The sequence below is a fragment of the Gossypium hirsutum genome, chromosome A01, assembly GCF_007990345.1.
Source record: "Gossypium hirsutum isolate 1008001.06 chromosome A01, Gossypium_hirsutum_v2.1, whole genome shotgun sequence".
In the NCBI taxonomy this organism is placed as follows: Eukaryota; Viridiplantae; Streptophyta; class Magnoliopsida; order Malvales; family Malvaceae; genus Gossypium; species Gossypium hirsutum.
In genome coordinates, this window is record NC_053424.1 from 62,888,959 (window position 1) to 62,906,052 (window position 17,094).

The following is a 17,094-nucleotide window of genomic DNA, read 5'->3' on the forward strand; positions in this document are numbered from 1 at the left end:
TTTAGCCCAACTCTATTTTAACCAAAAAAATTTACCTAAAAGAGAGGAAAGGATATCGTGGGCTGTTACAGCTATTTGAGGAATAAAAAGCCTATAAAAAGCTAAAAGGAGGAATCGTTAAGTGTGAAGATCAGGAGACAACAATGTAGGGTAACGGCTGAGTAGAGATAAAAAAGTGGAAACCAAAGGTAGTCCCTCTCGACCATCATAAGACACTGTGCTACTAGATTGAGGATTGATTTGGCAACAACCATCTTCCTTTCTTCTATTATTTCTTATTTTGTTCTCCATAAATTGAATTGATCAAAACGATGTTGGGTGTTATTTAAAATTTGAATTTTAATCACCAGCTCATGAGCTAATTCTCATAGGGTTGGGATTATGTGATGAAACATTTATTTTCTTTAATAGTTGCTGCATGTGTTTGATTTAATCTACTATTTCATTCAATTGTTCTTATTTTCTAAGTATATGCATACATTCCCTAGACATAGATGAATGTGTAGTATGCCCATAACACTAAATCTAATTCTAAATAGGTTGGATTAGTTGGACCATAATCGAGTGATATGAGCAAGTATTCGATAGATACTTGTAGTAGACTTTAAACATACAAAACAATACAGGGTACCGTGCTAAGGCCTTTAGACACAGGACAGGTAGCTTGAGTTTCTGCTCTCAAAAGAAGCAAGTCGCTTTAGGTCTCTTCTGAGTAGTAGATTGAGTATGATTTTGCTAAGGCATTACTGAAAGTAAGGGTAGATTCCTAGTAATTCCTACCTTCCAAATCAACATCGTAGACCTTCTATCCATTACCGCTGTATCTTTGTCATATCATCCTTAGTTATTTATTTAACTATTTGAATATTATTCACGTAATTAATCTCTTCATTGCCATTACATATTTTTACTCTTACTTTGCCTTAGCATTTCCCCATATCAGTCTATATACAAGTCGTACTCATCCTTATTATTTTAATCTATCACTACATAATTAACTTGGTTTTGCCATAACATTAATCATTATCATAATTTGACCATTTCTATACCTAACCCGATCTCTGTGGAGGTGATCTCACTTATCACTTTATTACTTGATTCGACATGTATACTTGCACAATTTGCGTATAATAGTCACATGCAACAAGTTTTTGGCGTCATTGCCGAGGATCTGCAATTTGGTGCAATATGATTTGGTTATTTTAATTAATTCTTTTAGTTTTATTTAAATTCGCCATATTTAATTTCTACAGGTTTGCCATTAGTGCATGAGAAGAGGTATTGCTACTAACAAGGAATATCCTTTTGACCCAGAGATCAAAAGAACTTTACGAAGAAGGTGGAAATAACTACAAAAAATGTCTACCAACGGGAACGATCCTAGTCTTGATGATAATCTGAAAGGTCAATATGCTAATCCTTCTATTTGTATGGTGATACCTCATATGAATGATAATTTGAATGGTTAAGGTGCTAATCCCCATGTTCATGGGGTGATAGATGATCGAGATAGACCAATCCGAGAGCATGTTATGCCAATTTTTGATAACCTGAATCCAGGGATAGTCAGACTGCAAATATAGGCTTAGCAGTTTGAACTAAAATTGGTAATGTTTCAGATGTTGTAAATAGTAGGAAAGGTTGGAGGACTACCCACTGAAGACCCAAGATTTCTTTTTAGACTTTTTCTAGAAGTCTGTGACTCATTTAAAAAATAAGGTGTGCCTGAAGGTGCTTTGAGATGTAAACCATTTCCATATTCTTTAAGAGATTGTGGAAGAGCATGGTTGACTGCTTTGCCTGTTGGGAGTATTGGCATCGTGGAATGATCTTTGCTAGAGGTTTTTGTTATAGCATAGTCCTCTAAATATGTATTCCAAGCTTAAAAATGACATCACATCTTTTTGACAATTATAAGATGAAACACTATATGAAGCTTGGGAGTGATTTAAAGACTTAATTTGAAAGTGTCCGATGCATGGGTTTCAACATTGGACTTAGATGGAAATATTCTAGAATGGGCTGAATCCACATACGAGGATGCTAGTTGATGCTTCTGCCAATGGTACTTTGTTGGATAAATCTTATAATGAAGCATATGAGATTTTGGAAAAGATTGCCAATAATGATTATTAATATCCTACCACAAGAGTTGGGACGAGCAAGAGAGCTGCTGGTACTATAGAGTTGGATGCAATTACCTCACTACCAGCGAATGTATCTTCTTTGGCTAATATGATTAAAATAATGAAAACACCTACTGCAGTTTAGGAGATGAAATCAGTCAAGCTATCACGTGTTTATTGTGGTGAAGATCATGTGTTCGATGAATGCCCATCAAACCCAGCATCCGTGTCCTAGATGGGTAATTTTAATCAGAATAGTAACCCCAATTACAACACTTACAATCCATGGTGAAAGCAACATCTGAACTTTAGTTGGAATAATCAAGGTGCGAGGAATTTTAACAATGCAACAAGACAGAATGCCAACAATGCACCACTGGTTATAATCAATCTATGCTGAGGAAAAATGTCTAGCAAGGTTAGGTATCGAGATCATCATCTATTGAAGCCTTGCTGAAGGAATATATGGACAAGAATGATGTTGTAATTCAGAGTCAGGCTTCATCTCTTTGAGCTCTTGAGAATCAAGTGGGGCAAATAGGGAATGCTTTAAATTTGATGTCATAAGGGGCATTGTCAAATGATACCGAGGATTTAAGATGATAAGGGAAGGAACAGTGCAAGGTCATCATTCTTTAAAGTGGAACTCGACTTGATGACGTTGCTCAAGATGCCACGGTAGGAGAGGATAACTCGAATAACCACCATGTAAAGATCCCATAGTCATCTAACAAACAATTTGAACCTAAAAAGGCTAAGCAGCAAAATGTTGTGGTAGAATCAGATCGGGTTGTCAACAAAAATGCCATGGCAAAACAATATCAGCAACCTAAAGGATGACCACCTTTGCCTTTCTTCAGTGATTTCATAATCCCAAGCATGATATTTAGTTCAAAATATTTTTGGAGGTTTTGAAACAACTCCATATCAATATACCGCTAGTAAAAGCTTTGGAGCAAATGCACAACTACAAGAAATTTATGAAAGATATATTATCAAAGAAGTGCAGATTGGGAGAATTTGAGACTGTTGCTTTCACTGAAGGGTCGACAACAATGTTGAAAAGTAAATTACCTCCAAAGTTGAAGGACCCAGGGAGTTTCACTCTCCTATGTTCAATTTGAAATCATTATGTTGGTAAGGCATTGTGTGATCTAGGAGCAAGAATAAATCTAATGCCTATGTCAATTTTCAGGAAGCCAGGAATTGGAAAAGCAAGACCTACTACGATTATATTGCAACTGGCTGCTCGATCTTACGCGCATCTAGAAGGTAAAATTGAAGATGTGCTGGTAAGAGTAGATAAATTTATCTTTCTTGCAAATTTCCTTATTTTAGAATGTGAAGCTGACCAAGATGTGTCATGATACATGATATTCGTGACAGGTTTTAAATATGTATAATGAATCGTTCTTGAAACTAACTATTATCACGATGAAGCCAAGTGTACCTATCGAACAGTAGTATAACTTTAGCAAGACCTGATTGTCGAACCCAAAGGAACTAAAAGTACTAGTAATGACTGTCTTTTTATTATCTAGCCTAAGAATAATGGGGTTTGTTTTAACTAACTAATTAACTAAACTAAGAATTCACAGAAAATAGAATTGGGGAATTACTTTTGGAAAAATGATTGAATTAAGACAATACCTAAGCAAAAATCCACCTAGACTTCACTTGTTATTTGACTGAATCGGACGATTTATTCATTTGACTTGATCCGTAAAAATCCCTAAGTTATATTATTATCCCTCTCGAGACTAACAACGTCTAACCCTAGGTTGAATAATTGAAATCTCTTTCTAATTAACTCCCTAGGGTTGCATTAGCTCGATTTGTGGATCCCCTTATTAGGTTTCACCCTAATCCGGCAAAATCTTATCACCCTATCTCTAGGCGCGCAATGAACTCCGCTTAATTATGACAAATGTACTCTTAGACAGGGTCTATTCCTCCTCTGAATAAGAGCTTAACTTGAATCAATATCCTGGAATATCAAAACCAGAATTAAGAACACATAATTAAGAACAAGACAAATATTTATCATACAATTCAGATAATAATAACAAGATCTGTCCTAGGTTTCATTCCCCTTAGGTATTTAGGGGTTTTAGTTCATAACTAAAAAGGTAAACATCTCAGAAGAATAATAATACAAAACATAAAGAAAAACACAAAACTCCTGAAGGGAAATTGAGGGGAGATCTTCAGTCTTGATGATGAATCTGGCTTTTAAGATAGATCAATCGGCTTTTCCTTGAGCAGTTCCCTACTTCCTCCTCTGTGTCCCCCTTTTTCTCCTCCTCTAGGGTGTATTTATAGGCTTTAGAATGCCTAAGAACCCTCAAAATTGGCCTTTTACAAATTAGACTCAAATTGGGCTCGACAGGGACACGGCTATGTGCGATTACTTCAGGCCATGGTCAAGCCTGTTAAATAGGCACGGGTGTGTGGTCCACCCGCAAGAGTCGTGCTTCGATTCTGCCAAACTGACACAGCCGTGTGGTTTGCCCATGTGAGGAGGTCCAGGCCGTGTTGATTTTGTACGTTGGCCCATTTTCTCCGTTTTTTGGCCCGTTTCTCGTTCCTTTCACTCTCCTATGCTCACCTAAGTATAAAATATGAAATTAAGGCATTAGGAGCATCAAATTCACCAAATCTAAGAAAAAATCATTCATAAAATGTGCTAAGCATGGGATAGGAATATGTATAAATTACGGTTTATCATGTCAATTATTCTTGGAAGACCTTTTCTTGCGACTGGTAGGACTTTAGTTAATATATAGAAAGGCAAGCTGACCATGAGGGTTAATGATCAGCAAGTTACCTTCAATGTATTTAATATTTTGAAATGTACTGATATTAATGATCAATGCCGCGCCGTTGGGTTAATAGAAATAGTAGTGGAAGAGTTTACCAGATGTTGCCACAGGAATTCTGACAGTAATGAAAACTCGCTTAAGCAAAGTGATATAGTAAGTTTTAAGGAATTCTATGCATTTATGATGCCTAAGAAGATAATGGATAGACCAGGAAAGAGGTTTAAACCTTTGGACTTGTCAAATCGACCTTTTAATCCTCCTCAACCTTCTATAGAGGAACCTCCTACACTAAAATTAAAACGTTTGTCACAACATTTAAAGTATGCATATCTCGGCGACAACAATACTTTGTTGGTAGTAATTTTTACGAAACTAACACCCGAGCAAGAGGTAAGGTTGTTAGATGTTCTTCAGGAGGACATTAGGATAGGCCTTGGCTAATATAAAGGTAATTAGACCTGCATTCTACATGCATAAGATTTTTTTGGAGGATTGCCCTAGCAATTCCATTGAATATTAGTGAAGACTGAATCCGATCATGAAAGAAGTTGTCAAGAAATAGATTATTAGGCGGCTTAACGCTGGCATCATTTACCCAATTTCAGATAGCTCATGGGTGAGTCCTATGCAATGTGTACCTAAGAAATGAGGCGTCACAATGGTTAGTAATGACAAGAATGAGCTCATACCAACTTCCACTATCATGGGATGGATAGTATATATGAATTATTGCATGCTTAACAAGGCAACAAGGAAATACCATTTCCCCTACCAGTCATTGATCAGATGTTGGATAGGTTAGCTGGGAAAGCTTTCTATTGTTTCTTGGATGGTTATTCATGATATAATCAGATTGCCATAGCCACCAATGACCAAGAGAAGACAACTTTCACATGTCCATATGACACTTTTGTGTTCAGACGGATGTTGTTCGGGTTATGTAATGACTGGAAAGAAAATTTTGGAATTAGTTCTATGTCATTACAAAGAAATAAATCTTGTTTTAGATTGGGAGAAATGCCACTTCATGGTTCAAGAAGGAATTGTCTTGGGGCATAGGATATCATACAGAGGAATTTAAGTGGACAGAGCAAAAATTGAAGTGATAGAAAAATTGCCACCTCCAACCAGTGTCAATCATATTAGAAGTTTTTTTAGGTATTGCAGGTTTTAATAAAAGATTCATTAATGATTTTTCAAAGATATCTAAACCTTTGTGCACTTTGTTGGAGAAAAATAGACCATTCAATTTTGATAAACAGTGTTTGGTAGCCTTTGAAGAGTTAAAGAAAAATTCATAGCAGCATTGATTATAGTAGCTTTAGATTGTACACTACCTTTTAAACTCATGTGCCACCAACGATTATGCTATGGGAGCCATGTTGGGGCAAAGGAAAGACAAAATACTGTAGGCAACTTATCTAAGCACAACTTAACTACACCACCACGAAAAAAGGAATTATTGGATGTGGTGTTCCATTTGATAAGTTTTGCTCGTATCTAGCTGGTATAAAGGTCATAGTGTACACAACCCATTCAACTATTAAGTATCTAATGAGCAAAAAGGAAGCTAAGCCGAGGTTGATTAGGTGGATACTGTTGCTATAAGAGTTTGACTTAGAAATTAAAGATCGAAAAGGGACTGAGAATCAAGTGGTGGATCACTTGTTGAGGATAGAATCTTGAAGTGAAGGTAGTCATGATACATTTATTAAAGAAGAATTTCCAAATGAACAGTTGTTAGTTACCACGACATTACCTTGGTATGTCAACATAGTGAACTATTTAGTGAGTGGTGTGTTGCCACTCAATCTCAATAGTCAGAGAAGACGAAAATTTCTTCATGATGCCAAGCACTATTATTGGGATGAACCTTTCTTGTTTAAACATTGTGTTGATCAAATAATTAGGAAATGTTTCCCTGACGATGAAATACATAGCATTCTACAACATTGTCATTCAGCTCCATATGAAGGACATTTTGGAAGAATGAGGACTGTTGCCAAAGTACTTCAGTTATGATTTTACTAGCCATGTTTGTTTAAGGATGCTCATGAATTCTATCAGTCATGCAACCATTGTCAGAGAACAAGGAATCTATTTAGGAGACATGAAATGCCATTGAAAAGTATACTGGAGTTTGAGTTGTTTGATGTTTGGCTGATAGACTTTATGGGTCCATTTCCACCGTTAGTGGGCAAGGTGTACATACTGTTAGCAATGGACTATGTCTCTAAGCAGGTCGAGGCTGTTGCTTTTCCTAATAATGATGCAAGGTTGTAATGAAGTTTTTACACAAGAACATTTTTACAATATTTGGTACATGTAGAGCCATTAATAGTGATGAGGGGTTTCATTTTGACTGCAAGATGGTAGCCAATGCTTTGCATTAGTATGAGGTGAAACATAAGATTTCCATGGCATATCAGCCCCCAAAAAATGGACACGTTGAAATTTCAAATAGAGAAATTATTTTTTTTTTAGAAAAAAAGTGGTGAATCCTAATCGTAAGGACTGGTCTACCAGGTTGGATGAAGCTTTAGGGGTGTAGCATACCGCATACAAAAATCTATTGGGAATGTCACCTTTTAAGCTTGTCCCTAGCAAGCCATGTCACCTTCCTGTTGAACTTGAGCATAAAGCATTTTGGGCTATTAAGAAGCTGGACATGGATTGGGTCATTGCTAGCCATAAAAGGTTGTTAGAATTGAATAAAATGGATGAGTTCCAAACACAAGCATATGAGAGTGCTAAGTTGTACAAGGAAAAGACCAAGTGTTGGCAAGATAAAAGAATGATGCAGTGACAATTTGAACCCGGAAAATAGGTTTTTCCAGGTAAATTAAAGTCTCGCTAGTCAAGTCCTTTTGAAGTAGCCCAACTATATCCTCATGGAGTTGTTAATATCAAAGACTTGAAAACAGGGGTAACATTTAAGGTTAATGGGTAATGCTCAAAAACACTATTGGGTGCCCATGTGGATCGATACAAGCCTGCCATTTATCTCTGAGATGTTTGAGATAACAATTTCTTTCATCTTTCTTTTCTTTAATTGCTTTACTATTTTATTTTTAGTACTTATTTAGTATTGTTCTCATTTCTGTTTTTATTTTTGAAAAATTTTCTACGATTTTCAGAGGTAGAATAAGAAAATGAGAGCTGAGCAGTGGTGAAATTAAGAGGAGTTAGCCGTAGCATTACGACGAACTAGGTAGTGGACAATGTGAGGTTGACTGGGCAAAAAAGTCCAAGGGATTTAGTTGGGCCAATTCTGTTATTGGACGAGGCCATAGAAGGGAAGTTAGACTTTTGGGGATTAGGGCACCTCACATTTTTCCCTTCTAAAGTCCTCTTAATTTTCTTCTTTTCCTCTTCCATGTCATACAATTTCCCTAACACGTTTCACTTTGGTTGAACTGTCACACTATCCCCTTATTTCCCTCTTCTCAACTATTCATGTCTCTTAAGTTTCTTTTAATGTTTTCATTTTTATTACTTTTTCTCTTCAATGTCTCCATTTTTTTCACTACATACTCTGAAATTTCATCCATTTTTCTCTAGTGGCTTACATCAAAACTACCTCTTAAACTATTGAATCATCGTGGGCTGGTGCTGCTCAGCCAAAGACATTCTTTAACGCTGCCGCAACCACAAGATATAAAAACAACATCGTAAAGCAGCCTTTTTATTTTGAGCAAAGGTTATTGTTTAAAGATGAACCACACATGGAATACGATGAGTCTATGTCCTCTATGCTGGAAAAACATGGGTGGAATATTTTTTGTTTGCACCTCGAGGATATTCTAGGGAAAATTGTTTGGGAATTTTATGTCAATATCAACTCTCAAGGTTCCCCTTTTATTTACGTAAAAGGAATTTCCATTCCCTTTGATGAAGACCATACTAATGCTTAGTTTGGTCTTGCAGGGATCAAAGACGAGCACACGCCATTTGCTAAAAGTATCACTATTGAGGGTTTAAACAAAGTATTGAAGGATTTATGTATTGAGGGAACACGATGGATTGTTTCCAGTCAGGAATATTATACTATCGAGAGGGATTTGTCGAAGCTTTTGGGAAATTTTGGTATAATTTTCTAAGAAGCTGACTTATGTCATCGACGCACAACACAACTATTTCGAAACAGAGAATGCTTTTGTTGCACTCCTTTGTAAAAGGATGAAAGATTAATTTTGGGAAGTTCATATTTCATGAAATAAATAGGTGTGCTAAAAATAATTTGGGTAGTTTAAATTTCCCCTCACTTATTACCGCCCTATGTTGAACTTCCCAAGTCCCTCTCAATACGAAGGAGGATATCACCCTTAACAAAGGTGGATTGACCAATACCATCTTTGCCAAGATCCAAGGCACTGATGCTGCCAAGGCAACCCAGCATAGCCATGCCACCAGTTCCTTTACTGCGCTTACTCCTATGATAGCACCTCAAGTTTCTCGTAGCTCATTTGAACAACAATATTGCATTCCTTGAAGTAGTTAGAGCAGAGAATGTCACTTTTTGAAATCTTGCAGTTTCACTTGGCTGAGGAGATTGCACAGGCCCAACAGCAACATGCTGAGTATTGGGCCTATATGAGGAGTATGGATTTGGCTCTAAGGAAATCCCTACAAAAGAATTTTACAAAGCCAATGCCAAAATTTTCTATCTTCCCAGCCACCTTGCTCCCATTTAATGGTGCTACCAAGGAGCCCACTCAAGTTGCTGCTAAAGCACCCACTCAACTAGTTGTTGTGACACCTACTCAAACTGCTACTAAATAATCAGAAAAGATGGCATCTCTGAATGCTAAGAAGGAGGAATAAGGAGAAAAGTATGATACTGCCACCATTGCCACCAAAACCACAACCACCAAAGGTAAGGAACTTGTTCCACCTTCGCCACTAGTGCCTATAATTGCACAGGACCGTGACATTGATCATTTGATGATGAACTCACAAAAACTAAAAAGGAAGGGGACAAAATGACCCCCTAAAAGAGGAAGTGGCGATACAAATTTAGTGCCCAAAAGTCCACTCGTCAGGCAAAATAAAGTATCTACATGCTAGTCCATTTTTTTATCTCTTTCATGAATTTTGCATTTCACTTTTCTTTTTCCATGACATTTTTTCTAAAAATTTCTCTTTGGGTTGTTCCTATATATATATTCATGCATTGAGGACAATGCATCTTTTAGGTTTGGGGGTGTGTTGTACATTTAGGCCACATTTTATATTTAGTATCTATGATCATTTTTGTTTAGTTGAATCTATTTTTCCATAACAATGAAACTATTACATACTATTTGCCTACGAGGAGTACAATCTGTACTTGTAATATTCGATGATGAGCTTATATTATTCAATACACCTAGAATATGTGATAATGGATTAGGTGAAGTTAGCTTAGGATTGGTTGCTTGAAAATTAATTTCTAAAACTGAGGTATTCTATACTCAGTTTTTTCGAGTTGTAGTGAGTATCTTCTAAGGTATGTATGGAATTTGGAAGCCAAATTCAGTGGTTTTGCCTTGACAATATTAACTAAAGGATTGTAAGCACTCCAATTCTTAGAATTGTTGAATAGGTCAACACTAATTTGCTTGCTCCATCGTGCTTTTGATTAGAAAGGTGAGTTTAAGTAAGAGTCTGTAATAGAAATTAAATAAATTAGGGGCACTCCGTTGTAGTAACGGGCTGAGTAGCTAAGGAAGTAGTTGTTTGCTCAATCCATCTTCTAATCAAAAGCCTTAGCTTAAAGAGTGATATATGTTTAAATTGTGACATGATTGAGTACTAGGTAATTGGTGTATGCTCCATTGTGATAATCAAGCAAAGAATTTTTTGACATGCTAAATCTCTTAAAATACATCCATTTGATTTTTTTAAGAAAAAAGTAAGCATGTACAAGTATGCTTAGAGTAGGAGTGACCTGAGTCTGGGTAACAAATGAACTGAGTAAGTTAAGAGATATTTGTTATTGCCAGAATGTAACACCTCTAACCCATATCTGAAGCTGGAATAGGGTTACGAGGCATTACCGATCAATACACATCATTCACATACATAACACATACATTTATGTATTCATGTATAAAACCCATCCAACACATTCACATTGTCCCTTATAAGGCTCTACGAGGCCATAAAACATGCTTAGAAGAGGCTCGGGACTAAACCGATAACATTTGAACACTTTGGGAAACATAGAAAATATTCATGCATTTAAGGGTCACACGCCTGTTACACCCCTAATTTGACCCTAGTCGAAAAGTGGCTTCGGGACCACAAAATCGAGTCATAAAAATAATTAGCCGTCATATTTTATGACTATTATATGTGAATACGAATGTGTGAAAGTTTTAAGCTTTGATTTAGTAAATTGCATGTGAATTTAGTCAATAGGACTTATGTGTGACACTTTTGAAATGTGATAGGTCAAAACATAAGGATCTATTAGTGCATGAAATAAAAAGGGTGGACTTGCATGTCAATTTCCCCCTAATTCTAGTGGCCGGCCATGAGCATGAGAGTGGACAAAATGTTATGGGGTGAAACATGTTGGAAACATGTTGTGTTAGTGTGTTATGGGAGAAAGAATATAATAAAAGTTAATGAAATAAATGAAAAAAACATGTTTGAGGTGAAAATAACAAGGCCATTTTCTTCTTCTTCTTGCCGTGGGTTGAGAAAGAAAATAGAAACCTTTGAGCTTAGGGCATTCGGCAAAAGAAGGCTTCAAATAAGGTAAGGTTCATGTTATTTTCTTTGAAAGTTGTGAATTTTGGTTGGTTTTGAAGCTTGCAACAAGACCCATGTGAAAATTTTTGTGTTCATGAAGCATGTAGCAATCGGTCATGAGCTTAATGGGGTATATTTTGTATGTTTGATGATTTTGGGAGGATAATTGATTCTAGTTGAGTATGAACAAACTAAATGTGCTTGATGGCTCAAATGAGCTTGGAAAGTTGGCCAATGTTGTTTAGGTTCATGAATTAGGGCATAATTTCATTCGGCCATGGAAATTGAGCATGGAAAAAAAAAACTGGTGTGGGATATATGAAGCTGAAAATTTAGTTTGAAGTGTGGTAATTGTGTTAAAGATGAACATTAAACCTTAAAGCATGATTTAGTTTAACCAAGGGAGAACTTGTATATTTGTAGGAGGGCATGTTTGAACGTGTATTGATAATTGATTTGAAGGTTCGGCTTTATGCCTTGATAGTTGGTTTGAAGTATATGATGCCTTGGTATAAATATATGTGCATTCGGTTACCTTCATAACATGCATTTAAAGTGTCCTTTGGATGCAATTGCTTATGCACTTGAGGGGATATGAGTTAATTTTCTTTATGGCAAATTTGGATAAGAAGCTAACTAATAATATGCTAAGGTAGTCATGTGGATAATCGGCTTTGTGAATATTATTAAAGGTGTAATTAGTTATATGCATAGGTCATCGGAAAAACTGACCACATAACTAGTATATGTATATAAGGCGACATGGTGATACCTAGGTAAATGTATTTGGGATGGTTTTTATGAAATACCGAATGTGTGCAGATGTATCGAGGTGTTGCCTTATGTATGAGTTTCATTGAGAAGATTTACCTTGTTGTTTTTAATGATATAACAAGGTGATTAAAATAGTTTAAATTTTGTTAATTAAGCTCAAGAGCATAGAGGGGCAATTTTGGATAAAGAGAAAGTAAACGAATAGCCGTGGATATCTAGTCGTCGACCACTTCCGAGGTAAGTTTTAAGTGATTAAACGTTGAGTAAATTCAATCATAATAGGACATAATGAGTTGATTTAATAAGATATGATGTGGCCATGATATGTCTTAAACTCAAATGGTAAGTTCATATGTGTTTGGACTTGGAAATTTAAGAGCAAATTGTAATAATTTGCTTTGGACAGCAGCAGTAACGTGATTTTCGAAAATCACTATAAATTTTTGGTGTGGAATTATAGGCTGAATAAAATATGTAATCAAAGCTTATTTAGTCTAGTTTCTTATAAAAGAGACCGTGGAAGCAAAGAAATTTCCTATAAAAAGATATTTAAAGTTGTGTGGGACAGTGTCAGAATGACTCCGAAATCCCCTATTCTGTTTTTCGAAAATCATTATAAATTGTACAAAAATGGTTATAAGATAAAATTTGTATGCTTAGACTCCTTAATGAGTCTAGTTTCAAATGAAATCAAATACAACACATTTTGAATTCTGTAAAATGAGAAATTTGATTCGTAGTGAGGAGTGGTCAGATTAGTCAAACAGTGAAACAGGGGAAACTTTAAGAAAAATCTGGTATTGATTGGCCAAACCTAAAATTCTGAAAATTTTATGGATGGAATATATACGAGTCTATATTTGGGGAAAATTAACGGCAAGTGATTTGGAGTTTTGTAGCTCTAGTTATAAATAATTTAGTGACTACTGCTCAGGAAAACAGCTCCTAGTGAATATGTGATTTTGTTGTAAACATGGATAAAACTTGTTTTAATTACTCATAAGCTATTGATTAAACCCATACGTGAATTCTAAATCGTGATATTGTAAAACAATACATGAGTGTTAGATGGATCTTTGATATTAAAATTTGTGAAATTGTAAGTTTATGAGTATTCGAATATGAAATGATAGTATGGCGTGAAATTGAATTATTCATTGGGAAATGATTAATGTAGATTCGGCCAAGACAAAGTGTATACATGATAGTATATGTGATATGTGAAGTATATTTGGATAATTGTGATGTGAATGTATATATATGTGATAAGGCCTAATGGCCGATGTGATGAATGTGAAAGTGTATATATGTGATAAGGCCTAATAGCCAATGTGATGAATGTGAAAGTGTATATATGTGATAAGGCCTAATAGCCGATGTGATGAATGTGAAAGTGTATATATGTGATAAGGCCGAATGGCCGATGTGATGAATGTGAAAGTGTATATATATGTGATAAGGCCTAATGGCCGATGTGATGAATGTGAAAGTGTATATATGTGATAAGGCCTAATGGCCGATGTGATGAATGTGAAAGTGTATATATGTGACAGGGCCTAATAGCCGATGTGATGAATGTGAAAGTGTATATATGTGACAGGGCCGAGTGGCCAACGTGATGGATGTGAAAGTGTATAAATGTGATAAGTCCCGAAGGGCAATTGTGTCAGTACTATATCTGGGTTAAAACCCCGCAGGCTTTATGCGAGAGTATTATCCTGATTAATGTCCGTAGGCTTCGTGCTCGTACTATATCCGAGCTTTAAAGACCCGACGGCTAAATGCTAGGATTCAAGTAAGACTTTGATATTGAGTATCTGCATTAAGTTACCATCAAATAAGTATTATGTATTCAAGATGTTCAGGTACGTATTACTTACTCATCGGTGGAGTGATTTCGAGGTGAATTATCAGTATCAAAGAGGTAGGTAAATGTGATTAATATTATAACTCCAAATGTGAGAATGTGCTTTGGAAATATTTGACCATCTAGGTCATTATTATTCGAAAGTATATATGTGGCAGCCAAGTGTTGTGTTTAATGATATTATAGATCGAGATGAAGCTCTAGATTAACTTCATCGAACAGTTGAAATGAATGACCAATAATAGTGATTGAGAACACTTTGTCTTGCTTAAAACTTACTAAGCATTAAATGCTTACTCCGTTCTTTGAATCTCTGTTTTATAGATTTTGGTTCGTCAGCTATCGGACTCGGGATTATTGAAGTCGAAGTCGCCCACACTATCAAAGCCCTTTTGGTACACTTTTGGTTGAACTCTGAAAATGGCATGTATAGGACTACCCTTTTGTAGTGGGTCATGGACCCTTTGGATTTGTATAATTTTGGATAGCCATGCGAAAATGGCTTATATATGTTTGAGCATAATGTTATAATCATTTGGTATGGATATGGTTATTGAGAGGTGTGGATATGCTTAACAAGGATTGGCCATGGGAATGGTTAATCACTATCATAATTTGTGCTATTTATGCTAAAAGGGCTAGTTGAATCATGGAAACTATGAAATAGGTAAAGTCTACCTTAAAGGCAGATGCTGACAGCAGCAGTGATGTATATTTGGAAAATCACTAAAAATAGTAGGAATAGAATTAAATAGTGAATAAATTATTTAAATGTACCTTGATGAATCCAATTTCATATGGAAGAAACGAAACGGTCATATGAGTGGTATGTTAAGAGATAATTAGGTTTTCGTGAGACAGGGCCAGAACGGTTTCTCGATTCCCTGTTTCGACTTTGGAAATTCATTATAAATTAACCAGGGATAATTAGGAGTCATTCCATATATCTATAGATTCCTCTCTGAGTCTAGTTTCTATAGAAACAAACGGCATCAGTATTGATGCCCTGTACAGGGAGATATCCGAATTGTAATGCATGAAGGTCAGTGTAGTCGTACCCTGTAACAGGGGAGACTTTAACTAATAAACTGTACTAATTGGCCCAACCAAAAATTCTAGAAAAAATATGTAGATGGACATAGGAGTCTAGTTTCATGGAAAAATCACGAAACTGATTTTCGAGTTGTGAAACTCAAGATATGATTTTTAAGGTAACAGCGACACAGTTAGCCAGCTGTCTGGAAAAATTTAAAATGGACTGCGATAGTAAGCGAATTTAGTCTGTGAACCCCTCGTGTCCGACTCCGGCAACGGTCTCGGGTACGGGGTGTTACACGCCCGTGTGAACAGGCTGTGTGCCTCACACGGCCACCAGACATGCCCGTGTTCACAGGCCATGTGAAAACAGGGAATACATAATGACTTGTACCGGCTGAGGGCACACCCGTGTGCCATAGCCATGGGAAATCTAGAGGGGTTACTAACTTGGATCACATGGCCAGCCACATGCCTATGGGCCACTTCATAAAAATTCATACACATATCATGCCATTTAGAAATCATCCTCTTAGCTACTCAAATACATGGCCAAAACATACCAAATCAATATGTCCAAATCATCAAATTTGCATAACTTCTAAATGCATTTCTTCATCATTTCAATTACTAATTCTTGTCACAAAATATACCATTTCATCATCTCAAAATCAAGCCACAACATACTATCTTCCAAATGTTAATACACCAATTATCAACTAGCTACACAAGTAAACATATAACCATCACAAAATATGCCAAAACATAAGGCCATATATATATACACCACATATATCACTTATCAAACACATAATTCAAGCAAACTTAAATGGTTTTACACATCACCATTTACAAGCCAAATCTCATGATTAATATCATAACTCAAAACATATCAAAATGACACTAGCCTATACATGCCATATACCATATATACAAAGCTTCAAAAGTACCGGCAAGATGATCGATAGTGTGATGATGTTTCTCGACGATCCCTGAGTTGGAGCTAGCTTTGATAATCTATAAAAACATGGAAAGAACATACAGAGTAAGCTTTAAAATCTTAGTAAGCCATATACAAATAAAGTCATCATATGAATATTTTCATATCAATTCAAATATGCTAAGCATAGCTAAACACATTCAAATTCGCAAACCTTTCTCATTGTACACATTTTCAATATCATAATTAAATTCATCAAATACTTCCCTTTTCAACACTTTTGTGAATCTTGTACGTACATGAATCATTTAACTCATTCACACATTCCTTCTCGATTTGACTTTGCCTGTTGAACAGTTCAAAATCCTCAAGGATACTCACCAATCACATATAGCTCGTACAATGCCATATCCTAGATATGGTCTTACATGTTATCACATATCGATGCCACTGTCCCAGATAGGTCTTACGCGAAATCGATTAAAGATTTCAATTTCCCATACATGGTCTCACATGTAATCACAATACAATGTCAATGTCCCAGACATGGTCTTACATGTAATCACATCTCGGTAACCTAATGTCATGACATTTGTATCCTATACTATTCCTAAGGTTCATACGGGACTTTCGAATGTCGTAACTCTGTCGATTCTTGCTCGTATTTCCTCGGTCAATATTCATAATGATAATAATAATTAAACATGTGTAATTCAATTTAAAGACCTTTATTTTCATATGAACTTATATCGTATTAGGGATTGACATATCGGGTCGACTACTTGAGAACTT

General features: G+C 35.9%; 1 non-coding gene across 1 annotated transcript; it reads right to left on the bottom strand.

The window, feature by feature from the left end:
• Positions 1–1,878: 1,878 nt before the first annotated feature.
• Positions 1,879–1,985, bottom strand: LOC121206640 (small nucleolar RNA R71). Its single transcript, XR_005901721.1, has one exon. It is a non-coding gene; the product is annotated as a small nucleolar RNA R71 (small nucleolar RNA).
• Between the last annotated feature and the right edge of the window lie 15,109 nt (positions 1,986–17,094).